This window comes from Camelus dromedarius, chromosome 15 (genome assembly GCF_036321535.1).
Source record: "Camelus dromedarius isolate mCamDro1 chromosome 15, mCamDro1.pat, whole genome shotgun sequence".
NCBI lineage: Eukaryota > Metazoa > Chordata > Mammalia > Artiodactyla > Camelidae > Camelus > Camelus dromedarius.
The window spans coordinates 37029777-37057255 of record NC_087450.1 but is presented as its reverse complement, the minus strand read 5'-3'; positions in this window follow the sequence as shown (position 1 = coordinate 37057255).

Genomic DNA, 27479 nt, shown 5'->3' with positions numbered 1-27479 from the left:
CAGCAGTTCAGATAGTCAGCCCCAGACTCCCTCGCCCCCTTGCAGGCCCTAGACTGGGGGCCACGGGGTTGGGGGGGGGCCCATGCCGCAGGATCACAGCCTGCGGAGGAGGCTGCTGCCTCTGGTTGTCTGTGGGGCACGCTGGCTGCCCTGACCACCAGGCTGTGGCCCTGACATTCTGCCTGGCTCTAGCCTGCCCCTGGCCCATGGGCTGAACCCTGAACCCTGTCCCCTGACTCCTCACCCCCGCAACTCCCACCTGCACAGGCTGTGACCGGGACATCCTGCTGTGAAGGAGTCAGTTCTCCAGTTCTGTGCATCTCCCACCAAGGGCCCTGTCCCACCAACCACGACTCACTGCACCATTACTAAAACTTGTCTGGGCTTCCATGCCCACTGGACCTTTTTGTTTGTTTGTTTCCATATTCTTTTTCATTATAGGTTACTACAAGATATTGAATATAGTTTCCTGTCCTATACAGAAGAAACTTACTATTTATCTATTTTATATACTAGTAGTCAATATCCGCAAATCCTGAACTCCAATTTATCCCTTTCTACCTCCTTCCCCCACCGGTAACCATGTTTGTTTTTTTGTACCTGTGATTCTGTTTCTGTTTTGTAAATAAGTTCATTTCGGTCTTCTTCCCACTGGACTTTGAACGCTACGTGTCCAGGCTGGGTCAGCACCTTAAATTGCTCCCTCCCCACCTATGTCTGGGCATCCTGCCCTCAATTTTTAAAAAGCATCTTCAGCTACCCTCTTTAGCCCAGAAACTCTCCCCAGCTTGCAAGAGATTGGGAGGTCAGTGTGAAACAACCCTGCTGCTCCAGTGGATGAATTCTGGTCTTTTCCAGGCTGGCTTCCTTCCCTCACCTTATAGGACCTATGTTCCCCTGAGGTCCCAGCCTGGATCAGGGCCCAAACCCACTTTACTATGATGGCAGCTGGGGTCATGGCATGGTTCCTGGCGCTAGCAGAGCAGAACAAAAGGTGGGAAGTCAAGTGGAAAAGGCGATTGTTAACACATATTGCACTGTCTCTGGGTGGGCTCAGAAATGCAGGTGGGCTCAGCCTTTTGAGAAAAGGCAGCCAGTGACCCAGGAGGCCAGGAAGACTGAGAGTGGGGGAGAGGTGACAGAACAGTCCTGCTGCCTTCAGCTGGGACCAGTAGTGAGTTCATTTTTGAGGAGAAGCAATGCCTATGTTTCTGTAACTTTAAGGAGGAAAGAAAGCAAAGACAAAGGGACAGATGGACCTGTGCACAGAGGATTCCCAAGTAGCAGAATCTCCCTGGCTTCTCCACTCCTACTTCCAAGTGATGGGTCCAACTCCTCTGTCATCTCTGTCCCTCCTAATGCAGTATATGATTATATTAAGTAGATTAAAGGTGTTTTTGACCATGAAAGGCATGCTGCATCTTTAGAAAGTTTTGCAAGCGTCTGTGTTCATTTTAATTCAATTAGCAAACTTGGAATTGCTCACACTGATTTTCGATTCTCAAAGACAAAAAGAATATCGATGCAAAATTTTATGAGTTTGTAACCTATGGCACTCCCTGTCCCTAATAGCAATGCCCTTAAAAAGCAAGTTATTAGAGGCCGGTGATCCAGGCTTGTTTAAGGAAAAATTATTTTATTGGTGGGAAGTTGGAGAGGTGACTTCCAAGGTCCCTTTTAACCCTAAGCTTTTCTGACTCTAAGGTTCATGAACACCAAGTTGTAGGGCAAGAAAAGCCATCTAGCAACCAGGGTTTAAAAAAGACTTGACAATGTGTTTTACCCAAAGCAAAGTGAGCCCAAACATTTCAAACAAGAGCTGTCAACGAAAAATGTGTTTGCAAACCAGACAGAATTTAAAATAAACTTCAGCCGGCGAATGATAAACCTTCCCTAAAAAGGTAATCAGATGGTGAGTGACCAAACTTTGGAAGCAGTATTAGGAAACATTTCTACACCATCCCAAATGCTTTCACACTTTAACCCCAAATGGGCCGGTGCACTTGTTTTGGGGGGGTCACAACTTGAGGTTAGGATTAATGCATCTTATTCAGCACACAGAGATGGGAAAGCTGCAAGAAATGGAGTATGTGGGGGCAGCTCTGAAAGGGAAAGCAAAACAGGCTAAATCTTCAGGACTGTGGTACAGAAAGGAAGGGGTAAACGTGGACAAGCTGCAGACCCAGGGCCACGTGAGCAAGAGGTCCTGAGGACAGCAGGACATGCCTCCATCCAGTTGCTGGTGCTTAGGGCAGGGGCGGACTAACTTCCTCCTTTCTCCCTGATTCCGTCCCACACCTTCACGGCACTACATTCGGGAAAGTTCTTCTTCCTTTGAGGCCCATACCATTCATCCACACTACCTTTTAGTAGCACTGGGGGCGAGGGTTTGGCTTTGACTTTATTTTAAATTTTTCTTCATTGTGAAATAGATCATTCTTACAAAAGTGTGTGTGTAACATGTATGTACAGTTTACAGAGTAATAATAAAAAACCAAACACCCACATGCACACCAACTTAAGAAATTAACTATTGCCAATACATTGTAGGCTCCTCTGGGCCCGCTCCTTCCCAGCTGTCTTCCTATCCCTTCCCACCCCAGGCAAGGCACTGACCTGACACATGTGTTATCCACTCCTTTGCTTTTCTTTCCAGTTTCAATCCATGGGTTATATATCCCTAACCACTAAATTGTTTAATGGTACCTAGTTTTAAACTTCATATAATGAATTCATGTGATGGTCACCTTTTGATTTGCTCTTTAGGGTCAACAGTATTTTTTAAATCCGTCCATGTTTATGTGTATACTGGTAGGTTGTTCATTTTCTCTGCTCTATGGGATTCCAGTGTACGATTTTAGCACCATTACCTCTCTATTATTTGTGGACATCTGGACTGCTTCCTTTCTTAGTTATTACAAACAAAGCTATTATAAGCACTCTTGTCTGCATCTCCTGTATAATATACGTGCAAGAATTTCTTAGGGCAGAGCTACTCAGAGAGTGGTCTGCAGACCACTGGTGCCCAAACTGTCGCTGCTTTACATGAGATAAGGAACTTAGACCAGGCTGTCTGGAAACTACATTACTAAGTCCACTGTGTGTAGTTCAACTGGCGTGTTTTCAGAGCAGGACTCTTGCAAAGGAGCAGCTGATTCACATTGTGGCCAAGCCCCTCATTTCTTGGGAGGAGCACTGGGTACCCTCTGCCTTTTTTCTTCACCTTCATCTATCAACCTCCAGCTCATCGCTCTTTAATCAGTGACGACACTGGCCCCAGTGCAACACCAAACCAAACCAAAAATCTTAAGCAAACAGGGGGATCTGAGGTCGCCACATTGTGGTAAGGGTCATTTCCCTCTTTCCCCTACAGCTCAGGTATCAGGTATCAATGGTTTTGCTTGGGGTATGCCATGACCCCATCTCTGATCCCACACCAGGCCTGCCAAAGCCTACTTTACCAGCAGTTTCCACTGCGGACATCACTCAGAGTGCCATGTGACACCATGAGGAAGGCTGTTTTACAACATCCAAATATAACCCGCATACATGTGGAAGGGAAAACAACAAAACCACAAAACCCCAAGAAGAATTTTCAACAGCAGCTGGGACAGCTGGGGATATGTTTGATGGAAAAAAAAAGATAGGAAGAAGCATCAAGCAAAGAGCTCTAAGAAATAGCAAGAGTCTCCCAGGAAACATTCGGCCCAGAAATAATTCTTTTCAAAGACAGAAGGGGCTTTTAAACTATTTTACTAGAAAAATCCGAAAACCTCTGTGGGCATTCTGTCTGTCCCTGTTTAACCTGAAGGGGGTCACAAAGCACAAGCACATCCCCATCACTGCCTGGAGCGGAGGGACCAGAGCAGCAGGTTGCCCCACCCCTACCCCTAGGTGGACACCCAGGTGTTCTGGGGTCACCTGGCCACAGTCTGTTTTAGGATCTGCCCAACTTGGGCAGGCTCCTGTAGTAGATTATCTTGGTGCTTCTCCCAGATTCGCTCAGATCTCTTTCAACAGGTTCCGTGCCCTCCCTCGCTCTCTTACAGGACTGCCCTGGGGCTGCTAAAACCCACTCTTCCTGCAACTAAAAGAGCTGAAGGTGGCTGGCAACTTAACCCCCCACCTGTGGCCCTCAGCCAAGGAATGAGGCTGGGGGAGCATGAAAGCCCCCCTCCCCTGACTCAGGTTGGGACAACTCTGTCTGTCCTACCAGAGTGCATAGGCTGTGCATTTGAGAACTCTGAAAAGTTAACAGTAGCAGGTGAACCAGAGGAAAAGACGGAGATTCAAAGCACCACCAAACTGGGGGTGAGATTGCCATTATTTTTTCCTGCAGTACCTCCCTGCCTGAACCCAAAGCAGCTCAAAACCCAGAGGCAGACAGTGGGGCACAGACGGTGAGAGCTCTGTGGGGAGCACTGTGGTTCTGGCTCAAAGCAGAAATGGGAATGTATTTCTACGGCTCAGCCAGGACGGGAGAGTCGCCCACTTTACTGTCTCTTCCTTTTTCCTTCCTGCTTCTTGCAGGCCCAGCCCCTGGTCCATGGCACTGAGCTCAAAAGTGGAAGCAATTAATATTGATGAATGAATGATGGCTATCGAGCACCAGGCTCAGGACTGGTCATCTCTTCTCAACTCAGTAAGAATGATGTCAGAGCTAGAAGAGGGAAGTTGGAAAAGAAAGTTGTGCTTCTTTTGAGCTTTAGTCCCCCACCTCCCACTTAGGGCATATCACGTTATCGTCCTTCCTCTCCTGTCTTTTCCTCCCTCAATCAAAAGAAGAGAGAAGTGTGTATCTGAGAGAGTGCGTTTCTCAGGAGTTGAGGAAGATTAAGACTCATTTCCTCTCCCTCGGCTTCCAGCCCCACTGAGGCTACTGTTAAGTCACAATTAACAAGAGCAGACAGAAAGAGCACTAGACTTGGAATCAGGAGACCTGGATTTAAAGCACAGGGGCGTCTCTCACAGCTGGAATGTCTTGGCATTTTATTACCAGTAGACACCCAGAGAGCTCCAAGGGGGGCAGGCAGAGGCCTGTGGGGCTTTAGGGCTATGCTCTTCAAACTGGGAACCAGGAAGGCCAGGAAATCAGTTAGTATGCTGGCTGACATTTCTGAATAGAATAGAAAATAACTTTACTTCACACTCCATCCTACGGTAAGGTTAGGAACTGTTTTGCAAAACTTTCATTACTCTGTGTGTGATGTAAAAGGTTAGTTTGTTTTGTTTTTTTTTTCTTTAACCATGGGTCACTGTCAAAAATGTTTTGGGAACTCTGCTTTGAGGAATAACTTCTAGCCAAACCTCTAGTTGTTACAGTTAAATGCTTTTACATTCTTCACAGATGTAAAATACACACACACAAAAACTTTTTTTTAACACAGTAATAAACAAAATTTGAGGCTATTGTAGTAAAGATCCAATTAACCAGAATGCTCAGGGAATTTAATGTCCTGGTTAATTGAATCTCTGCATTAATGAGGACAAATTAAAAATCCTTGTCGGGGGGAGGGAAATAGTTCAGCAGCAGAGCACATGCTTAGCATGCACAAGGTCCTGGGTTCAATCCCCAGTACCTCCATTAAAAAATTATAAATTAATTAAATACATTTTTTAAAAAATCCTTGTCAGGACACAGAGTCACAGAACTTCACTGGTGGAAGAGATCTGGGACATCAGTGTTCATCAATTCTCTCTCTCCTCTGAGCAGAAGCTGAGGCCCAGAAGGAGGAAGCGGCTGGCCACGGGCTCGGGGGCCACAAATCACCCGCTCAAAGCTCCTGTGAGATCGAGGTGAACCTCAGGCAAATCATCCATAACCCTTGGGGTTGCTTCTCAAAATAAAATCCCAGCTTTCAGCTTGTCTTTGCCATTTTCTTTTTCTCATAGGTCAGTGCAATTGGTTTTGCAGAATTTAGAGCAAACACCAAAGATCGGCTGGTAGCATCGAAAGGTTGGCGTGATCAAGCCTCTCTTTCCTTCTCCCTCTCTCTTCAATCTCTCTGATTTATTAGAACTCATTTTTCTTTGTTCCTTCTTTGCTTCTTCACGTATATTATTAGTATTCCAGACACAGGGTGAGAACTTACATTTTTTTATATATATTTATATTGCTTGAGGATAAGAGAGAGGCTCTTTTCATTCTTGAAATTCTCAAAACCGTCCCTATGACCACAGTTTGCTACTGTTTCTGCCTGCAAGCTATTCTTTAACTCACTCCATCATGTAGAAACCGAAATGCCAAGCAACGTCCTCCAGTGACATGAGCTGTTCTCTGCACACATTCAGTCTTTCAACACATGTATTCAAGCACCTACTGTGTGTCAGGCACTGTGTCAGGCACTGTACCAGGCACTAGGCATCCAGCAGAAAAAAGAAAAAAACAGAAAAATTCCTCCCCTTACAGAGTTTACTTTCTAATGATAATAAATAAACAGTAAACAAATCCAAAAGTAAATTTATGGTATGTCAGATGGTAATAAGTATGAAGGAAGTAAAAGAAAAAGAAAAGAACGTAAGAGAATAGGGATTGCTAGGGGTGGGTCATTACTATTTTACAGGAGTGAGCAGGGAAGGCCTTGCTAATCAAGGTACAGAGAGCTAAAGGGGTTAAGGGAGTAAGGTTGTCACTCTGGGAGAAGAGAGTTCCTGGCAGAGAAAAAAAGCACAAGTGATCAGCATTTGTGTCAGGTTACTGGTACACTCTCCATCATGTACCACCAGTGATTTCTGACTTATTAAACCCTCCTCACCAGCGACACAGTCCTAGAAATTATTAGATGTTGATTTAGGGATAAGTTGCATTCCATTCACAAACATAGGTGCCACGTTCGGGGATTCTGTAATGATCCCTTGGCCTCAAGATTAGTGACCAAAAATCACTACTCACAGAGTTCAGTGACAAGATGGTAATAAAAGCATTGCAAAGAAGGGAGGTAACCACAGGAAAGTCTACAGGGATTTCGAGCAGAAGAAAATAGCAGTTACGAGGGCACAGAGCCAAGAAGGCAGACGGTGCAGGCAGGGATCCTCAGGTTATCTGGCATGGTTGGAAGGTGAGTCTCAGGAAACCAGGATCGAACTGGGGAGAAAGTAGGAGAAACCCTACTTTCTGTAATAATGTTAAAATCTTTCCTGGTTGCAACCTAAAAAGCACTATGGAGTGGGGCTGGGAGGGTGCTTTGAGGAGAGAGGCACCAGAGAGGTAGACAGGGGCCACAATCAGAGGGTCACAAATTTTAATATTTGAAGCAGAGGAATGATATGATCAGATTTGCCTTTTATAAAGATTCCACTGATACCTAGAAGATGAAAAGAGGGAGAGACTGGAAGCAGGAGAATCAATAAGGAGGCTGAAGACGTTGACAGGCCCAGAGTCCTCCAGGTGAGACATGTAGATGGCCCTGCCTGAGAGACTGACAGAAGACCCAGGAAGAACGGGGTGAAACTGACACACGCTGGAGATGGACCGGATGTCGGGGCACAAGCAACAAGCGTCGAGGAAAAGGGAGTCATTCCCTCATAGAAGACAGAGCAAAAAGATAAAAACTATGTTTCATAGGCTATTTGGAATTCCTCAAATGACCCGTTGTAATAAAGACAAGGGTTATTACTTTCACAGATGATCGCTTCAACAGGCAGTTGTAGAACTGGCCAATTAATTTGGGTTAGTAGAGTCCAACTACAGAATATCATAAAATACAAGATAAAACATAAAATATTGTGGTCAATTCTTCAAAAGCCATACCAGGATTGTGGATATGATCCCTTCCTTGGAGGATAAATGAATATTATCCTTTCCTCGGAAGATAGACGTTCATTCCTACAATGCTGCCACTGCTGAGGACTAATTGGGACTTCCTTCAAGGATTTCCCTTCATGCTCACGTCCCAGGAACAAGAAAATCTTCATCCTTTCAGAAAGAATCTGATATTTAGAAAAGATGAAATGTCATTTGCTACAAGCAGATCACTGGCTGCATAAGACAGGGTAGGTGGGGACATGCAATGGGAGGCATGGGATACAAGAGACACCAGGAAACTTTGGGGGGATGGATGTGTTTATTATCTTAATTGTAGTGATGGTTTCATGAATGTATATATATGTCAAAACTCATCAAAATGTATACTTAAATATGTGTAGTTTATTGCACATCAACTATATCTCAATAAAGCTGTTTTTTAAAAGTTATTTGTTGCAAAGAATGATCATCTAAGGCTCATCATCCCACTAAGAAATCTCCCTTTATATTTTTTTAATGAAAAGATAAGAGACTAGTTTTCTTGTGTGTCTTCCAGACTGACTTGAAGGGAATTCTCAATCACAGGTTGTTCTTTGTTTAAGAAAATAAAAGAAAAATTATGGAAGAATCACTGAAACGAGTGATCTGCCCCCATTACAGAACAGTCCTCATGTGTGCATGTAAGTCCTAGAACATGTTTGTAAATTCTGTAGGCAGGCCCTGTAATCTAAATTGGAATCCAATGACTTGGTATTTCCTGGTTCTTCTACTCCCTCCCCACGAGGCACAGCTCTCGGGTCTCAGGTTTCCCTTTGCCTCGCTCATCTGCACAAAGGGCTGGGTGAGAACAAGGATCACTGCTTCTACTACCTGGGGCTTGGGTTTCCCATATGCAGGACCAGCCTTACGGAGCGGGGACCCCAGAAAGGTTTCCTTGGCCCACCCCAACAAAAAAATCATTCTCTAACCAGTCTGTCGTTGCCTGGATGTCTGTCCTTAAAGGATTCCTTCCTTTTAGGTTAACTGTCCCATCTCCCAGAATCCCATCTGAAAATAAGACCCTGGACTGGGTGATGTGCCACAGGGGAGAGATAAGGTGGCCAGGAGGCACTGTGAGGTGGCGTCCAAGCATGGAGGCCACTAATGGAGGGAAGGGGAGTCCAGAGAGGGGAGACAAGGCGCCACAGAGGACCTAAACTAAAGCTAATTCCTCATTTCCTTAGTCACTTATTTCTTCATTCAACATGCATTTCCTGAGTTCCAATATCTCCACCTTCCTTTTGCGTTTTACACTTAGCTGTGTAAAACAAGAAGCTTGGTCAAGTTGATTAGCAAGCTATAACGGCATGTTAACGTACATCGACAGCAAGAGAGCTGGTCTCTGAATCAGCGGTTGGCCCCACCCTGACTCAGAGGGCAGGTGCTCATATCGCACCTTTAGCAGCAGTTTGGAATTAAATGAAACAGAATATTGACAAATGGAAGTTTCAGAGAAGTATTAAAAACATGAATGCAAAGCAGGTGGGAATAATATCAAAATAGTTCATCTAAAAATAGTCTAATTCTATCTAGTGGCCAAACCCTATTAGGTTTCATGTTCATTTGGGTTCACAGTTTGTCGGGAGCTAACAAAGGAAGGGAGGAGGGTCTTCATGATCTTTATACTCAACCACACAGTGGCCTACCCTCCAAAGCTGAGCCCAAAATGTAGAGTAATAGAGACCAGGAAGAAAATGTTGAACATGGAGCTGTCAGGAGCCAGGAAGGTTTGGAAGGATTTAGAAGGAAAGTTAGTAAGGCTTTGAAATCCTCCTTTTGACCTGTCTCCCTTCAAACAAACGAAGTCAAAACCACACCTGTGCACTCACTGAACGTCTGGCATCCCCTGTGTGCCAGGACCCAGACGGCTGGGCCCAGGGGCCGTAAAGGCGAATGAAGCAAGGCCCCAGAGTGGAGGAGGTCGTATCACATGCAGGAGTAACCCAGGGCAATGGTCCTGAAAAGCACAAGGCATCCTCAAAGCTTACCCACGAGTCTGGCAAAGGCGCAGCTGCCCAAGAAAGTCCACTGTTGGGAGAGTGTTGGGATCAGAACCCAGGAAGGGGCTTGTGGCTCCTACCCACCGTCAGCTCTTTTACAGAAACTGCCCTCTGACAAAGGCCTGGACCCAGGGTCCTGGGTGTCAGACCATCTGACCCTGCGCCCTTGCCACGCCCTCCACCACCACAGCCGACTGCCTAGCCAGTGACCCAGAATGGAGGCCTGGACCCCTCGGCCTTTTTCACAGCAACGACAGCAGTTTGCGACGCAGCCTCGCTAGGTCAGGTATTACCACGAGAGCTTCATTTTCACCTACTGCTGTTTGCACCCCTGGTCTGTTGAATGTCCCATTCTCCTGGTGATTTAGAGGAGGCCAAACAGGTCACACGTGGCCAAAGGCAAGAGGGAGTGATTAGGGAGAGAAACAGAGGAAGCCAATGGCAGGACAGAAGGCAGCAGACACACAGGACGGCCAAGCCACATGGAGGACCCTGGAATGAAGGTCGTCATGCCCTCTACAGCGTCCACGGAGACAGACAGGATCCAGAGCCACCCATCCAGCCCCTCCTCTGTGAGTTCTGACCCCCACTGGCTGCTCTCCTGCATATATACATGAGAGGCTTCTCGCTCTGCTCGGAGTGTTACCGCTCTTACAAAAGCTCCCACTTTCTGAGGATCCCTGCCTGTGAATGAGCCACATGGCAATTTTGCAAGAGGTCTGCTGTCTCTGTGGAGCCCGATGTGGTCACTGGGATACCAGTGAGGTCCCCCTAAGAACGATGAAGTCTCAACCTCATGGGGCCCTTTGCCCTTTGGAAACAAAGAGAGTGAACTCACAGGCTCTGTTTCCCTTCTAAGCACTTACTTTTTTTTCCCCTAACAAATCAGCTTGCCAAAGTTTAGAGGCAGCAATACGGCGCCATAGAAATAAAACTAGAGCAAGGAGGATCACAAAATTTGTACCTCCCTTAATTAGCTGCGTGAGATTGGTCAAGCAATTTAAGTCTCTGTCCTAGTTTTCTCATCAGAAATACAGGACGAATATCATCTGCCCTACCACCTGGAAGATTTTTATGAAAATCACATTAAAATTGGCATAAGAAGCCTTCGAAAAACATGAGTAAGAGCTATACTATTTCATGAAATGTAAATGAGGATGGGAGGTATGAGGCTGGCACCATGCAGGTCAACCAGCCACGAAGTCACTACCACCTCCCCTCTGCCATGCCTGATGTAATCAGCACTAAAGAAGCCAAAAGATTAATATCCAGATCTCCCCCAAAATGAAGACCCACAAGTGCTCTTAACTCCAAAAGGGCATTAGCAGAATTGAAATGTATACCCCCCAACCCCCATCTCTATTCTCTCTAGATAGACAGATGATCAGTAGATAGATAGAGAGAGAGAGACAGTGAGATAGAAAGAAAGATAGATAATCAGGACGCTTCCAGCCCCAGGTAACCATATAACCCAGCTGTAGTGGCTTACACAACAGAAAATTTAGAAAATTCTCATAAAATTTCCAATGCCAAGGTTAGTTCATTTAGCGGCACACGGATTCGCTGGCTGCCACAGGGATGCACAAGGGCTGCCACAGCATCACACAGTATGTTCTTTCCCAACCACATCCAAAAGCAGGAGGGAAGATTTTTGTTAATTGTCTCTTTTTATTAGGGCAGAAAACTTATCCCAGATTGCTCCCCTCCTCACACACACGCCCAACACAGACTCGGCTACATAAGAGGCTGGAAAGTAGGAGTGGGCACTGCCAGCAAGGGAGAAGTGGGAGGCAGGGGTGCAAGGGGGTGGCATGGAAGAGACAGCTGTAGGGCTGCTGAGAGCATTTGGCTGCACAGAATGGAGTTCATTCTCACTAAGCAGAAGGAATTTGTTTTTAAGGTATTAACTGGCCAACAAAACCGGGCTGAAGAAGCAGATTCTGAGTTGAGCATTCAGGAAAAAGTCTTCAAGTCACCCTGCAGAACTGGACCACCAAGTAAGCTGCTGCTGGTCTGCACTCAGAAAACCAAAGAACCACACTGCCATGGCCACGTTCAGGAAGCCACAGTACTGCTCCCAGCTCCGTGACTCCACGGTGTCTGCTGTGGACCACACTGGCTCAACAAATGACCCACCCTGCCTCTTGACATCCACAAGGCTAGGGCCTGGGCACTGAGGTCTCCCCTACAGCTACTACTCAAAAACCAAACACCTCTGAAACTGAATTTGCTGGAGTCTTGGCCCCATCTCATTTCAGTGATCCGAGCTTTACAAAGGGTCATCCAATAGGCAGGATCAAATCACAGCAGAAATTATAGCTGAAAAAGAGTCGGTAGATGTAATGGTTAGCTCTCAATCCCTTGCATTACAGGAAGGCACTGGAAGAGGATGGAAGATACGGAGTTCCAACTCCACCAAATCACTCACAGCAACCGACTATGTCTGCCACACCCTTCTTCTGGCTATGGCTTCTCACTCATTAGATCAGCCCATATGTTCAAGAGGAGAGGGGAGGAGGTCTACCTATGATTCTAGGAATGCAGCACATGACAATCAGTGTATCTCATTTTTCTGGCCACAGTAATAGACTCTGGCAGACTCTTGACATCGGGCTGTTCAAGCTGCTCAAACCCCCAGGGTTTTGCACAGGCTCCTGCAAAGGGAGCTTGCTCCTTCCAGCTGAGCATGAACCTGGAAAATCTGGAGTTGCCACACCCATCTTCCATTGCAAGAGAAAAGCCTATCTGAGAATGAAGCCAGCTGAGACAAGGCAAAGCCAAAAGACAGAGAAAATCTGGGATCTGATGACATTTTAACCCCGGATCCAGCCATTCCTGAAGTTTTTTTAGGCTGAGCTTTTTTAGGCACATAAGCAAATATGATCTCTTTTCATTTAAGTCGATTTTAATTGTGATTTGCAATAATAATAATAATAATAATAATAATACAGAAATGTTACCAAAGACCCACTTTGTTCATTCCCATGAACATGCAGGAGGTAGCCACTGGTTTATTGAGATTAGTGCTCCAGCCCCTTAAGAGTTAACTACTCACACTAAAGTGAGAAAGTCCAGAGACAAGGGAGAGATGTTAGCAGCTGGAGCAAGGGCTGCAGTATGGACAGCTGCAGGCTTTGATTTTTTTTTTCCTCCACTGACATAAAAACCACTTTTGTCTCTGAATTCCCAACAGGCTGAGGATTTGTTCATTTTGCTTGGAAAGATGACAAGGGTCTTAACATTTTCCTTGGGGATCCCATTTAAAAGTAATAATAATATCAGAACACATTATTATATTTCAAATATATTCTAAACATATATTTAACTTTTTGCATTTTGAATGAATAAACATTCTTTTTAATCAGCCAAATAAACTAATTAATAAGAACTTATACATCTGTCTTCGTATCTAGTATTGAAGACGTTGTACATACGAACTGCTCAACACATTCAAGTTGATTTTTTAAAAATCATCACCTGGATGAGGAGAGACAAGAGGCCCAAGGAGTCTGACAGTCCTAAGCCTGGAGTGCACTACAGGGCAAGGGGACCAGAAGGGAGTCAGGGCATGGGGGCTCTGTGACGGGCCACCAGATGCCCCTTCAGAAATGGAAAGCTGATTCCCCCAGATGCTGGAACTGCTGTCAGCTGATAGGTCTCAGCTGTCAACTGTCTTTGGGGATTATCTCGGTTGAAGGTTACTGCCTCACCCAAGGTCACGACACCTTCCCAAGGGGAGCCCATATCCAATGACTAATTGACACAGGAGAGAATGGCCAGGCTCCCTCGGCCTGCCTGAGGCAACTGAGGGCCCGCCCAGCTCCCAAGCTCCCTGTGGGCGAGTGGAGGCCTTCACTGGGCAGGCACTACAGTCCAGTTTCGCCTCCAGCCACTGCTGTTCTTCTCCCCCACCTACTTCCACAGGGGTTGACCCCAATGGCTCTCCCCAGTCAGCACCCTGCTCTCCAGTCTCCATCTGAGGCTGCTTCCCAGGAAGCCCCCGCAGCACTGTGCTCTAGGACAGAGTTTCTGGAGTAAGCATCCTCTTTAGATATTTCCATTCCCAGAATGTCACTTAAGATAATTTCTGATCACTGCACCACATGAGCAAACTGAAGCCCAGAGATTCAAAGGCACATGGACAAGATCACACAGCTGGCAGATGGTGGAGCCCAGATTCTAAATCAGGCTTTATCTCATGAACAACCTTGTTATCCAACCTGTGGTCCTCAGTGGCTGTATGAGGACCTCACTCTCTCCTGGAGCAGCTCATGGGGTCAGCCCACCCACAGGCATCGCAGGCTCATGGAGGGTGGGGGAGATCTGCTCTCCTGGGTTCTCCAGAATGACTGGAGCCAAGGGGAAGCCTTGAAGATACCAATAATACAAGTTCACCTTGTGTTGCCTATCTCCTAAGATTTCTAGATGGCAGAGTAATTGGTCTTTCTCTTTCCTTTTAAGTTGACTTCCCAGTTTCCAGTGCCAGAGGCCAACCCTAGAAAAAACCTATACTAACTCGTTAATACCGATGCCATTAACACCTCCCCTCCTTCTTCCCAGGACAGCAGAAACACTGGCTCAATACAGATAATAATAAAGTCCTGCAGAGTGTGTGTGTGTGTGTGTGCGCATGTGTGTGCATGTGTATGTGTGTGTGTGGGATTCTGGAACAGTTAAATAAATATATCCTTATCTCTCATGGGATTCTGTGCAGTTTGGTTTTAGCCAACCAACATGGGCCAAAGACTATCCTAACCTGCACAACTCTAGTAAAAGGCAAATGGAACACAGAGCAATCTACATTCGATGCTTTCTGAAATGTCAAAGTCTCAGAGAATTTAGTACATGGGGAATCCCAAAAGTAGTTTAAAGATGCATGCACACACACACACACAAACACACACAAAATCATGAGCTGGTGTTAAATTTGTCCTTCGCTGGCCTGGTTCAGGGCATTTCTGGATTTACTTGTGCCCTCACTTTTCCTCCTCCCTAGGCCATCTTTTCCTGCCCCATTTGACCACAGTACTGGCCTTGACCCTGTTCAGAAATCTTTAAGCCTTGCCCCTAAGGATTCATGCGTCCCAGTGACCAGCCTCCGTAAAGGAGACGTTCTTTGGGTTCTGTCATTTGCTGGAATAATTTTGCCATGTCTGAGAAACTGCTGAAGTGACAGTTTCACCTGTCTACTGGCTCGCTCCCCTCGCACGACTGTGGCAGTGTGAGCGCCTGGTACAGATGCAGGGAACGCAGTGGGACTAATGGGACTGACACATGGTATGAAAGAATAGGCTGTGAGATGAGGAGGGCATTCCCAACAGTGCAGAAGGCACTTGGAGATCCAGCCTGAGAAATTCTGGAGGACATGCAAATTGCCACCAGCTACTGAAGATACAGGGACACGTGGACAGATGGTCTGAGAGAGGGCAGATGACTTTCAAGTCATTTCAGGCACGTACTCTGATCCACCCAGAAAGCATTCAGCCAGAGAAGGACCCAGTGGGGTTCTAATAATGACCCTGTGGTCCTTGACCTCACTGCCTTAATAATGGATGAATAATGGTCAAAATATTTATAAAGGCCATTTTTTCCTCCAGTGTGCTTGCTTGTTCAACTCACAGGTCCAGGGACAAGGCTCGGCTGTCTGGGATGACGGGGTGCTAAGATTCCATTCTTTAATCAAACTTATTTTTAGTCATGGGGACAAGGGAGTTGAATTACCATGCTACCATCCCCTTGGGATGAAATCCATCTGTTCCTAAGAATCTTAATGGAAATATTAGACCTTTTTTTTCCCTTCCATTACCTCTATTTTTGGGGAATAGATATTCTCCAAAAACTATTTTCTAAAAATCCATATTTGCTGATCTGTTTATATCTTGGGGTCTTTTTCCCCCCTCATTTCATCTTTATCTTCCTCGTCATCACCATTACTCCCCATCACTTACGTTCTCCCCACCTGAACACCTACTACATAGGAAATGTTGTTTGGAAAAGTCATCTTTCCTTTAATAGATAACTGCACAGAACAGCAAGGAGGCACTCGGGGGAGGTGGAGTACTATGCTCGTCATGGAATCTGGAGAGCAAGCTTGCGTTTGGGAACTCAACAGTCAGCAAAGGAGCCAGTCCTTTTTATGGAGACCTGTCAGTCTTCAGCTGAATGTCAGAGGACACTCCTGATCTGCCTGCAGTTTTCATTTGATGATCCTGACCTTTCCAGTGTGCGTTACCGTGGCAAGATTCCCATTGGTTCAATGAGCCTCATTTGGAATCAGATGAGTAATTATGTCTTTTCTGGCTTCCTACCCCATTCTAATTAGTGTACTTTCCCTAACCAGAGCCAGCAGGAGCTGCCTCAAACTCTCTGCATTCCTTTCTACTGAATCTCTGAAGCTTGTTTGACTAGACAGTAAATGTTAATTGCTAAAAGTAGCTCTGGAAGGGTTTACGACTCAGAGTCCCTCCTCCTCCTCCCTCCCCTCTCCCTCACTCCCTTTCTCTACCCTCCAGTCTTTCTTCTTCCTGGTCAGTCTATGTGATAATAACACCTTGATGTTGAATCTCTTTTTTTTTTTTTTTTTTTTTTTTTAGTTAGCATCATACCTTTGAGCCCATGTAAGAAAGACTTTAGGGATGGGATGGCAGGCGAGTGGGAGCCTGGAGGGCAGTGAGCTGTGGGGCTGGCCAAGGAGCATAGATGGAAGACTGAGAACATTTCCAAGGAAGGTAGCCCACCTGGGCTGTGACCCTCACTGCCTTCCCATGAGGGAACGGAGGACAGAGCCCAGGTAGGCCTTCCTTGAAGTGGAAATGATCAAGCGCTGGCCCTTGGGATGAGCAGCCTTGATGAAGTTCACTCTGAAACCAGTGGCAGGTATGAGCCTAAGACCTGGCTCTTGCCCATCCTGCATCTTCCCACTAGATCAGCGCTTCTCAGAAAGTGTCAGCAACAGGATCTTCACCCGAAACAAAATGTAGGCAGAATCTACTGTTTAAAGCAGGTAGAAGTTTAGAATGGCCATTATCAAAAAGGCTACAAATAACAAGTGTTGGAGAGGATGCGGAAAAAAGGGAACTCCTGTACACTGTTGGTAGGAATGTAAATTGGTACAGCTACTAAGGAAAACAGTATGGAGGCTCCTCAAAAAACTACAAATAGAAGTACCATACGATCCAGCAATTCCACACCTGGGTGTATCTGAGAAAAACAAACACATTAATTTGAAAAGATACATGAACCCCAATGGTCACAGCAGCATTATTTATAATACCTGAGACACGGAAGCAACCCAGGTGCTCATCAACAGATGAATGGATAAAGAAGATGTGGTATACATATACACAATGGAATGTACTCAGCTATCAAAAAGAATGAAATTCTGCCATTTGCAGCAACATGGATGGACCTAGAGAATATTATGCTTAGTGAAATAAGTCAGACAAACACAAATACTATATGATATCACTTATAAGTGGAATCTAAAAAATAATACAAATGAATGTATGTGCAAAAGAGAAACAGGCTCACAGATATAAAAAGCAAATTTGTGGTTACCAAAGGGGAGAGGGAAGGGGGGAGAGACAAATTAGGGGCATGGAGTTAACAGACACAAACTACTGCACATAAAATAGATAAGCAACAAGGATATATTATATAGTACAGGGAATTAAAGCCATTATCTTGTAATAACTTTTAATGGAGTATAATCTGCAAAAATACTGAATCACTATGCTATACATCTGAGAATAATATAATATTGTAAATCAACTATGCTTCAGTTTAAGAGAAGCAGAAGCTGAGTATGTGAGGGGAGAGAATGAGCTTCCTCCTCAGTCTCCCCTTTCCCCACCCTCTGCCCTTGCAATACCCCCAGCAAACTGCTGGGAAGAGTGGGGACCACCGCTCCTCTCAGCCAGCAGCCTCCTTTAGGCAGAAGGACACTGTAACCCTAGCCTTCCCCACCCCCACTCTCCCTCTCCCCAACCAGAGGGGAGGACAGATGCTCCCAAATAAATGAGCTGAAATCCAAGTAGGAGAAATTCCGAGGGGCTGTTTACTTGGTGTTCCATGCCTAGCAGGTTCTAGTGTGGCCTCTGGCTTCATCATCCCCCTGGGTTGTCAGGGAGGCCCGGGGCAGGCAGCCAATACTGCCAGGAAGCCTGGCAGCACTGGGTGACAGTGCTGCTGGCTCAAAGACACGTGGTGTCTGATACCTGCCCACCTGCTTGAGCCTTTCCACATCTCTCCCACTTCCAGACAGATTCCTGGCTCTGCTGTGTGGGGTTTCCTCATGCCTTCTCACCCATTCCACACCGAGTCTGCATCAAATTAGACAGCATGGATTCGGGGGGAAGAGAAGATATGGAAATGTTAGTACAAACAGTCCTGCTTTTTTTTCTTTTTAACTACTGGGCAGCACTTGGAGAGCATCCAGCAGAGCAGGTGGCAGACTCCTCCTTGACCTCTCTAGGGGGCAGCAGGAGGGGTGCTGGACCTGGAGTCAGGGGCCAGCTCTGCTTCTCACTCTGTTACAGACAGTCTCAGTGGTCCTCAGCAATGTCTTGACTCTCTAAACTTGGCCTCTCAGTAAAATTTAAAGGTTGTTTCTAAGGTCTCTTCTCTACCTTTGTGTTTAATAGGCCACCAATGGTTACTGCCTAGCGAGTCCCTAGCCCTGCTCTGAGGAAAGGGGCCCAGGAGGCTCTTTTGGTGACACTACCCTGGATAGTGTCTGCATGCTGAATGACATCAGCCTTGCAGCCCTGCCCAGGACCAGCTGGAACAGAGAAGATGCCCAGACCAAGAGCAATCCACACACTGGACCAGTGAGGCTGCCACCAGGGAGGTGATCCACCCAAAAGGGACCTTCCTAAATGATAGTGACCAGACCCTCAGGTCTTCCCAGGTCAGGAGAATAAATGTGAGGTTCATACAGGGAGCATGCGGGAGTAACCACTGGAAGATAGGGTGCTCTGAACGAGGACTGGCCGCTGTCCCACTTCTCCCGGGCAGTCCCCTGGCCAGCGCTGGGCGCACTGGGACAAGGCACAGCTGCGCCACTGTTAAGATGCTTTCCAGGGCCCCGTACTTTCTCTCGTGGCCTTGCAGTCAACATCCATCATCTGAGGAGAGCCAGGTCTCCAGGTCTTGTCCTTGCAACCCTAAGCACCAGCCCCAAAGCACCTAGAGATGATGTCTCCATTCTATTCTGTAAGCAGGTCGTGATGGGAAGGCCTGCGTCATAAACCACTGGACACCTTGAGTTCTGTGTTGGGCATGACTCACTCCGATTCCAACGCGCGGGATTAACTCCATGTGGGTCAATGGAGCAAATGTTACTTCAAAATCAGGAGCCCTGAGTAGGGTATTACTAACCAGTCAGGTGATGTTGAGAGAGGTGCTTGACCTCTGGGTCAGTCTCCTCAGCACCTGATGGGAACAATATTATTCAATCCCCTCACCTCCTAGGGCTGTGGCAGAAGGAAATCCAAGGTGATCCTGCACGTGAACCTACTTAGGCCTATACAGTGTGTGAGGCTGGTAGTTGTCCTTAATGCCCAGACCAGGACGGGCAGGAGACAGCAGGATGTGGACAGTAAGAGCACCGGCTCCGGAGTCAGACTTGACTGGGCTCAGACTGTGGCTCTGGCACTTCCTTCACATGAGGTGCCCTTGAACAAATGACTTAGCTTCCTGTGCCTCAGTTTTCTCATCTGTAAAGTGGGGAGGATAATAATAGTTCCTGCTTCATGGGGTTGTTAACGAAGTTGGCACATGTCAAGTGCCTAGAACAGTGCCTCGCATATAGTAAATGCTCAATAAATGACTACTATTTTTCAGAGCAACAGGTTCCTCTGGCCAGAAGCACATTGTGTGGGTGCCCACAGCCCTCCTGTGCACATCAGAATGGAACCCTTGCTGGGGGGTCCTCCTCCCTTAAGGCCAGTGCTAGGCCTTCATTCAGCTGCATCTGTACTGTGGGGCCTCGTGCAGCTCCCTCCTGCCACAGAGCCTCGGTCTCCTCCAAAAGGAAAGACCATCATAATGACCTGTCACACAATCACAGGGACTGCTTTGTTTGCTGCGTCCCAGAAAAACCCTGTACTCCACAACTTCCAGGCGTGCCCCTGACCGTGGGGGGGGCCTGAGCACACACGAGTCACGGAACCAGGACAAGAAATCACTCTGGGCCTGAAGAGCTCCCCTGCAAAGCACAGAGAATGGTTTTTGCTCTCACCTCCTTTAAAGGAGTGATTGCCCAGCTTTTCTTTTGTCTTTCATTTTCCTGGCTGGGAGCACAGAAACCCCTCACCTGGAGTTCACAATGAGGTGGACATTTTAAGAAGAGTTTAATTTCCAGAATGTAGCCTGCTCTCCTCTGCAGAGCCCCTCACTGGAACCAGCGGGCCCTGACCCAGCTGGTGGGCCGAGAGCGGGGAGGGCACACGCCCAGCCCAAGTGACCTCACTCAGAGTTTTCTGAGGGAGTAATCTGAACAAGTGAGCCCCAAACCCTGGCGGCCTGGCCTGAGCTGAGCCGTCCGTGCAGCAAAGGGCTGGGGGTCTCCACCACGCATCACTCAGTGCTTCTGCAGTAGTTCTAATGTCAACTGCCCAGAGATGATCACCTGGTGACCCCGAGACGAGTCTCCTTTGGAGCAGAAGGACTGGAGAGGGGAAGGGAGAGGGTCCCACTGCATTTTTATATACATATTTTTTTTCATTCAAGTATAGTCAGTTTGCAGTGTTGTGTTAGTTTCTGGTGTACAGCATAGAGGTTCAGTTATACATATATATATATGTATATATTCTTTTTCATTAAAGGTTATTACAAGACCTTGAATAGAGTTCCCTGTGCTGTATAGTAGGACTCTGTTGTTTGTTTTTTTATCTAGAAGTTAGTGTCTGCACTGTGAGTGGCTCTGTGTGTTGAGTCGGCTGCTGGTTGGATTGCCACACTCGGCCACGCCGTCTGTCACTGACAGACAGCCTTCATGTGTGGCCAGAGTGACATCTTTGGCTCTGAGTTTGGATTTCCTAACCCCTAGATGTGAGCCATAAGCAGGAGTGACCAGTTCTTGGTATTTACTCATATGGCACAGAGACGTCTGTCCTTGAATCAGATCCCAAGCCGAACCCTGGGCTCTGCCGGCCTGGCTTCCATAGCTGCTTCACAAGTGAATCCTAACAACTGACCGGTGTAACAGGAGGTAAGAAGCAGTACATCCGAGCCTCACCAAGGACGCAAACACGCAATCCCAGGAAGGCTCTGGGTCAGGAAAGACGGATCGAGAGTCCCCGCAGTGCTCCCCAGCTGCGCAGGCCCTGACCTGGGACTGACAGCATCTTCCTCCAGGAGAGAATTCCTCTTTGTATGCGAGTAAGGGACACAGGTGGTGAGGTTTTCTCTGTGGAGGTCAAAAACGTTTTGCAGATTTTACCTTTTCCAATCACAAAAATATTTTTAAAATTTCAATATTTTCTGGAGCAAAGTCTGTATGAGGCATGATGTTGTTACTGTGAATCCCATCATACAGCGAAGCCAAGGCCTGTGGGACCACAGGAGCGTAATCCAGTCCCTCTTCCAACAAATACGTGAGCCAGTGAAAAACCAAAACAGCCTGCTAAGTGATGCATAAATTTCTCTCACTAAAACACAGCCTGTAGTCACTCACAAGATTTGATAATCCAGCAGCTGTGGTCAGGACCTGATTAAGACCTTTAGAGACCGTAAATACAGAATTGATTAAGAAACCTCATCCCAAGTAAAAACAACACTAAACTGCAAATTTTTTTTTAATTATAAAGGGAGGAAAACAAGGATCTGATTTTCCCCATGATGAATACTTCATTAGCAAATGATCCCACCCCTCCACCCGCCTCCCTCCACCAAATGTTTAATCCGGCCTTGGGGGGGAGAGAAGGAGAGGTTGCCTTTGAGTGCTTATTGCCTAGAAAGTGAGAGCTCATTCCCAGGGGGGGAGAGAGAGCCTTTCTCACACTGCAAAGTGGTCTAAAGTAGCCACGGCACTTGAGGGGCAGCTCGCTGGAGCAGGGTTGAGAATTCTCTGGAGGGGAGGAGACTGATGCTGTCATCTCCGAGTGGGGAAGAGATGGCAAAGTCCAGCTCAGGAAGTCTCCCGGGAGGGAACTGAGGCTGTTTGAGCCTGTGGGAGAACGACGTTGGAGTGAAATCAGAGGGCAGACATGGAGCCCAAGCAGGAAAGTATCTGGACTCATCTCGGGAATTAAGAGCAAAGGCAAGAACTCAGTCTTCACCGAGAAGCATGTGTGCATGTTCTTGGGGAAACGCGGGGGAGAAACACTGGCATTTAAAGTCAGCTTTTAGGAGACACGAGACTTAAAAGTTAGGCTAGGGGAGTAGAGAAGGGCAGGAGATTGGGAAGGTTGGGAAATAGCTCAGTAATATTATTGGTTAATACAAGCTGATCCCTCTAACCTCCGAAACCCATAGTCTTAGATGTACTGTGCCCTGAGATTCGTGAGATTCGTCGGCCCTTGGCTGTGCCCCAGGAGGGTGGATGCATAGACACCGTGTGGGAGGGACACTGTGAGAGCCCAAAGGGGGAAAGGCTGGGAATCCCAGAGCACCCCTTTTGGAAAAGCCATTCCTCCTCGACCTTGGATGATTCTGGAAGAACATGACTATCATACAAGGGGCAATAAGAAGTGTCCGGAAGCCTTCTACCTTTCTACTTGCAACTGTCCTGAGACCAAGTTTTCATACAGTAGTACCTTGTGTTCTGTTTATTGTTTGTTTGTTTGACTTTCTCTCTAAATAAGTTTCTTTAGCTGTTAAAAAACCAGTGGTTCCTGAAACAGGGGTTGCTGGACCAGCAGCATCAATATCTCCTGGGAGCTTGTTAGAACTACGGATGCTCTATGTGACCCCAGACCCAGAGCAGCAGAAACTTAAGGGGTGGGGCCAGCAACCCATTCTGGCAATGCTGATGTAGGCCTGCTTGAGAACCACTCCTCAGCAGGCCCACTACCCTAGAAAAGTCCTAAATCATTCATCTTTTTGCTCTTCATCCATCTCTGTTTGGCTTTTGTGTTTAAACTTTCACTGACATGTAGCTCAGTGTTGCTGGGGTTATCATGCATTTTTTTTAACCTTTTTTTTTTATTGAGTAATAGTCATTTTACAATGTTGTGTCAAATTCCAGTGTAGAGCACAATTTTCCAGTTACACATGAACATACACACATTCATTGTCACATTCTCTTTCGCTGTGAGCCATCACAAGATCCTGTATAAATTTGCCTGTGCTACACAGTACAATCTTGTTTATCTATTCTGCATTTTGAAATCCCAGTCTGTCCCTTCCCACCCCCAGCCCCCAGGCAACCACAAGTTTGTATTCTATGTCTATGAGTCTGTTTCTGTTTTGTATTTATGATTTTTTTTTAAGATTTCACATATGAATGATCTCATATGGTATTTTTGTCTCTCTTTCTGGCTTACTTCACTTAGAATGACACTCTCCAAGAGCATCCATGTTGCTGCAAAGGGCGTTATGTTGTTGGTTTTTATGGCTGAGTAGTATTCCATTGTATAAATATACTACATCTTCTCTATCCAGTCATCAGTTGATGGACATTTAGGTTGTTTCCATTATCATGCATATTTTGAGTCAACTATTTTAGCCTTGAGGGTGAGGAGGAGGTGCAACGGGCCAAATTTGTAATTGGACTCACTGGATCTCCTGCTTTTCTAGGCTCGGGGTGGTCCAGCAAAGTAAACAAAAAGCTGTGGTTGCATGTGGCTCCCTCAGAGCCGTCTGGATTGGCCAGGCAACTGAGAAGTAGCCTTAAGACCTGCCCCAGCTGGTCCTGGTCCTTCCCTTGGGAAACCAGAACTCAGAGTGTGGCCCATGACAGGAGAGTGACAGCTGAGATTGTTCACATGCTTCCCCGTTCCCTTTTCACTTTCAGGTTCAGTCCCCCTAGCAGTTCTCAACCGCGAGGCCCCCCACCAACCCCCGGGGAAGATGGAATTTTATAGCCTAGGAGACTCCGTCCCACTGTCACCTTTTAGCCCCATACCCCTCCCTCCCCCCAGCCACACATTCCTTCTGGCTCTCTCTGGGTTCTGGGCTTGCCAGAACATTCCAAGACAGAGGCCACTCCTTCCTGTCTGGCTCACGTTGTCAAGGAAGATATGTGAGGCCAAAGACAGGTATCGGTCAGGGAGGCCGAAGCATGTGATCCCTGCGGCCTCTGGCGCGTGGAGAGGAGGAAGTGACTGGGGCCTGGAGCCAGCTAACCGAGGAGGAGGGTTCCTTATGCGAGGGAAGCACATGGGTCTGAGCACAGCTATTCACCTGCGGCTGCTAAGTGCGCTGCGCGTCAGCCTGCGCGAGCTCACCTAGCTGTCAGAGTGAAGACAGAGAGAGCCATCGGGAAGGGGCCGTTCAGTTCAGCAAAAGCATTCACTGAACCATGTCCTCTGTTGGCTGCTAAGGAGTTTGTGGTCAAGAAGAGGGACACAGGCCAGTAACCAGTTGTCCAAATCCATGTGATACATAAAATGAAACAATCTCCAGTCGACAAAAATCCTGCAGAAGCGCTTTGAAAGTTGAGTCAGGCAGACCTGGTGGCTGTTTCCAGAAGGATGTTCCAGGCAGAGAGAACAGTACATACAAAAGCCAGGGAGCAGGGCTGGGGTGCTCTAATCCTGAAACAATCAAATTAAGCTAAGGTTCAATGCCAGGAGCAGAGTAGGAAGGTGGCCTCCTTACAACGGGGCCAAAATCTGAACAGGAGAACCTGAGAGAAGAGAGCAGGTAAGGTCAGGCAGGGACGGGAGGGACACAGCAGGGTGGGGAGACGGGAGGCCAGGGAGGAGGGAGGCCAGGGAGGTTACTTGGACAATCAGGCAGCCCTAAGGCCTTTCTGGGTTCGTGGGTGCTGCTTGGGAGAGCAGGCTTGCCGAGACAGCTGGGCACACTCCTGCCACGCAGACTGTCTGTGCAGACGCTGACATCCCCAACCAGGAGGAACGGGGCTGCTCTGCTTGAAGGAAGAGTGGGAGCTGGAGCCTAGGGACATTTTAAACCCCCTTATGTGTCTGAGACGCCATGAACTGGAATAAAAGGGAGAATCCAGGAGTGTAGAACCGAAATCTGCCCACTCATACACAAGAGGAGGTTTTGCAAGAATCCTGGGGGCAAAGAGGATACAAGAATAGAAATGTTTACAGAACAAAAAAGAACTCACTGGAGGTGTGTTCTGTTCTGTCTCTACCTATAAAGAGATTTTTCCCTCCGATGTCGAGCTCTGTCCTCAGTTCTCCCCCCCAGTGTCACTCACTGTGGGTTATCTCTTGGACTTCAGTTACCACGACAACCCGATCTCCAGGCCAGTTTCCTGGAGCAGACAACTGCTTACTGGACATCTTTACCTTGACACTCATGGACACACAAACCTAACGTGACGCATCCAAAACCGAGTGTATCACCATCTCTCCTCCCCTACCCCTCTCCAGTGAACCTGAGCTCAGGAGACAGGACCTCAATTCAACTTGCTGGACCCAGACATCCCGTGAGGTCTTTTTCTCACCTACTCTCCCTAATGAAATTATTTACTGAATCATTCTGGAACCCATTCACCTTATGTTAGTTTCCTATGGCTGCTGTAACAAATTACTACAAACTCAGTGCTTTAAAACAGCACAGACTTATTATCTTGCAGTTCTGGAGATCAGAAGTTTAAAGTGGGTTTCACTGAGCTAAAATGAATGTGTCAGCAGGGCTGCATTCCTTCCAGAGGCTTTAGGGGGAATCAGTCCCTTTGACATTGTCCAGTTGCCTGCACTCCTTGGCTCCTGGTTGCTTCCTCCATCCTGAACGCCAGCAGCCCAGCATCTTCAACCTTCTGACTTTTTCTGCCTTCTTCATCCATCTTTTTAAGAATTCATGTGACCACCTTGGGGCCACCCAGATAATTCAGGATAATCCTCCATCTCAAAATCCTGAATTTAATCCCATCTGCAAAGTCCTTTTTGCCTTGTCAGGTAACACAGGTCCTGGGGATTAGGAAATGGACCTCTGCGGGCCATTACTCTGCCTACCACACACCTCTTCCCACCCAACACCACCACACCAGCATCTCTTTTCCGGCTCCAGTGGGCACAAGTACACTGCTCTTATCCATCCCAGCCCTTGTTCCATCCTTTCGTAACTGCCTGTCACAGACCTGTCTTCTGTGAGCTTTACCTGCCTTGAGGACAAGGTCAGAATCTGGTTCCATATTGTCCCCCAACTACCTCATAAGGCTCAATAAATATTTTCTGAATAGAATTTTTAAAAATAAAATTACTCCTTTGATTGAAAACCCTTTGGGTCTCAGACCTGATCTGGTTTGCCTATGTTCAACCCTAGCCCAGGTCTTGTTTTCTTAGTGTTTACTACCTATTGTTGGCCTGATTGAAGAGCGTAGAGACAAATCCAGCAGAGGGACACTTTATTAGGGGAAGGAGGGGGCCAGTAAACAGCTCAAGGCTTGTCTATCGGTCCCAGATCAGGAAGGCAACTGGGGACAAGGCCCTGGCAGAAAGTCCTGGCAGGTTTTCCGAAGCAGGGATCCAGAAGAGAGGTTCCCCTCTAGGGTCACATGGGTGAGGCTGGACACTGTTGTCTGTAATTTCATCGCTGGCCAGAGCCAGATTCCTGCGACATAATAGGAATTCCAGGACAGCACACATGAGGCAGCAGCTGGACTGTCAGCCTCAGGCTAGATGAAGGCCGGGCCAGTGTGGCAGCCCCCACCGCCCCCCACCCCTACCCCTCCTCTTCCCCCACCAAAGCCCCCTCCCCATCTCCCTTTCCTTCCTATGTACTCCTGAATGCCAGACCCACACAGGGCAGACATTTAAGACAGTACTATCAAACTTCTAGCAACTTCAACAGCTGCTGGGACTGAGGAGAAAAAAAAATGTTAACAAATGACTCCTTTCCATCTGTTTTTAATAGAGGAAAGGTTTACAAAATCATTATTAGTTTCCTTCAGCAGTTAGTGAAGCCAAGACAAATCACATCAAAAGTCCTTGTAAACTTAGTTCATATAGACTAGAAGATAAACAAGCCTCTTTTTCCTATTCCCGTCTCTGTTTTTTTTTTTTAACTTTTTAAAATAAATAAAGTATATATTATTAGGACTTTTTGCAGCCAGAAGTCAGTTTTTCACTTCCACTCCATGTGGAAGTTTTTGCTGTGGTTTATTTACTGTCACAGCTGTGTGATCTTCTGTAGCACGTCTGTTTCACAATGTCTTTTTCTCTTGCTGGACATTGAGGTTGTTCTCAGTTCTTCTCCTCTTATAAATAATTCTGCAGTGTATTCTGTGTGTATGCTTATGCACGTGTGGGAAAATCTAAAGATGGGCCCATCTTTACTAAACAAGTAATTACTAAACTGTACAAAATGGTCACATCAGCTTACCACCCTTCCCACCCCACCCAAAGGCATATGTATTCCTGTTGCTCCACATCTTCCCCAAGACTTCAGCAAATGTTTTTGGTTTTCACCAATCTTATGAGTATGAATTGGTGTCTGGTTTGCTGTAATTTACATTACCCTGACTACTAGGGAGATCAGGCACTTTTTTGTGCATTTACTGGCCTTTTAGATTTCTTCTGTGGATTTCCCATCTGTATCTTTGGCCTAATTTTCTA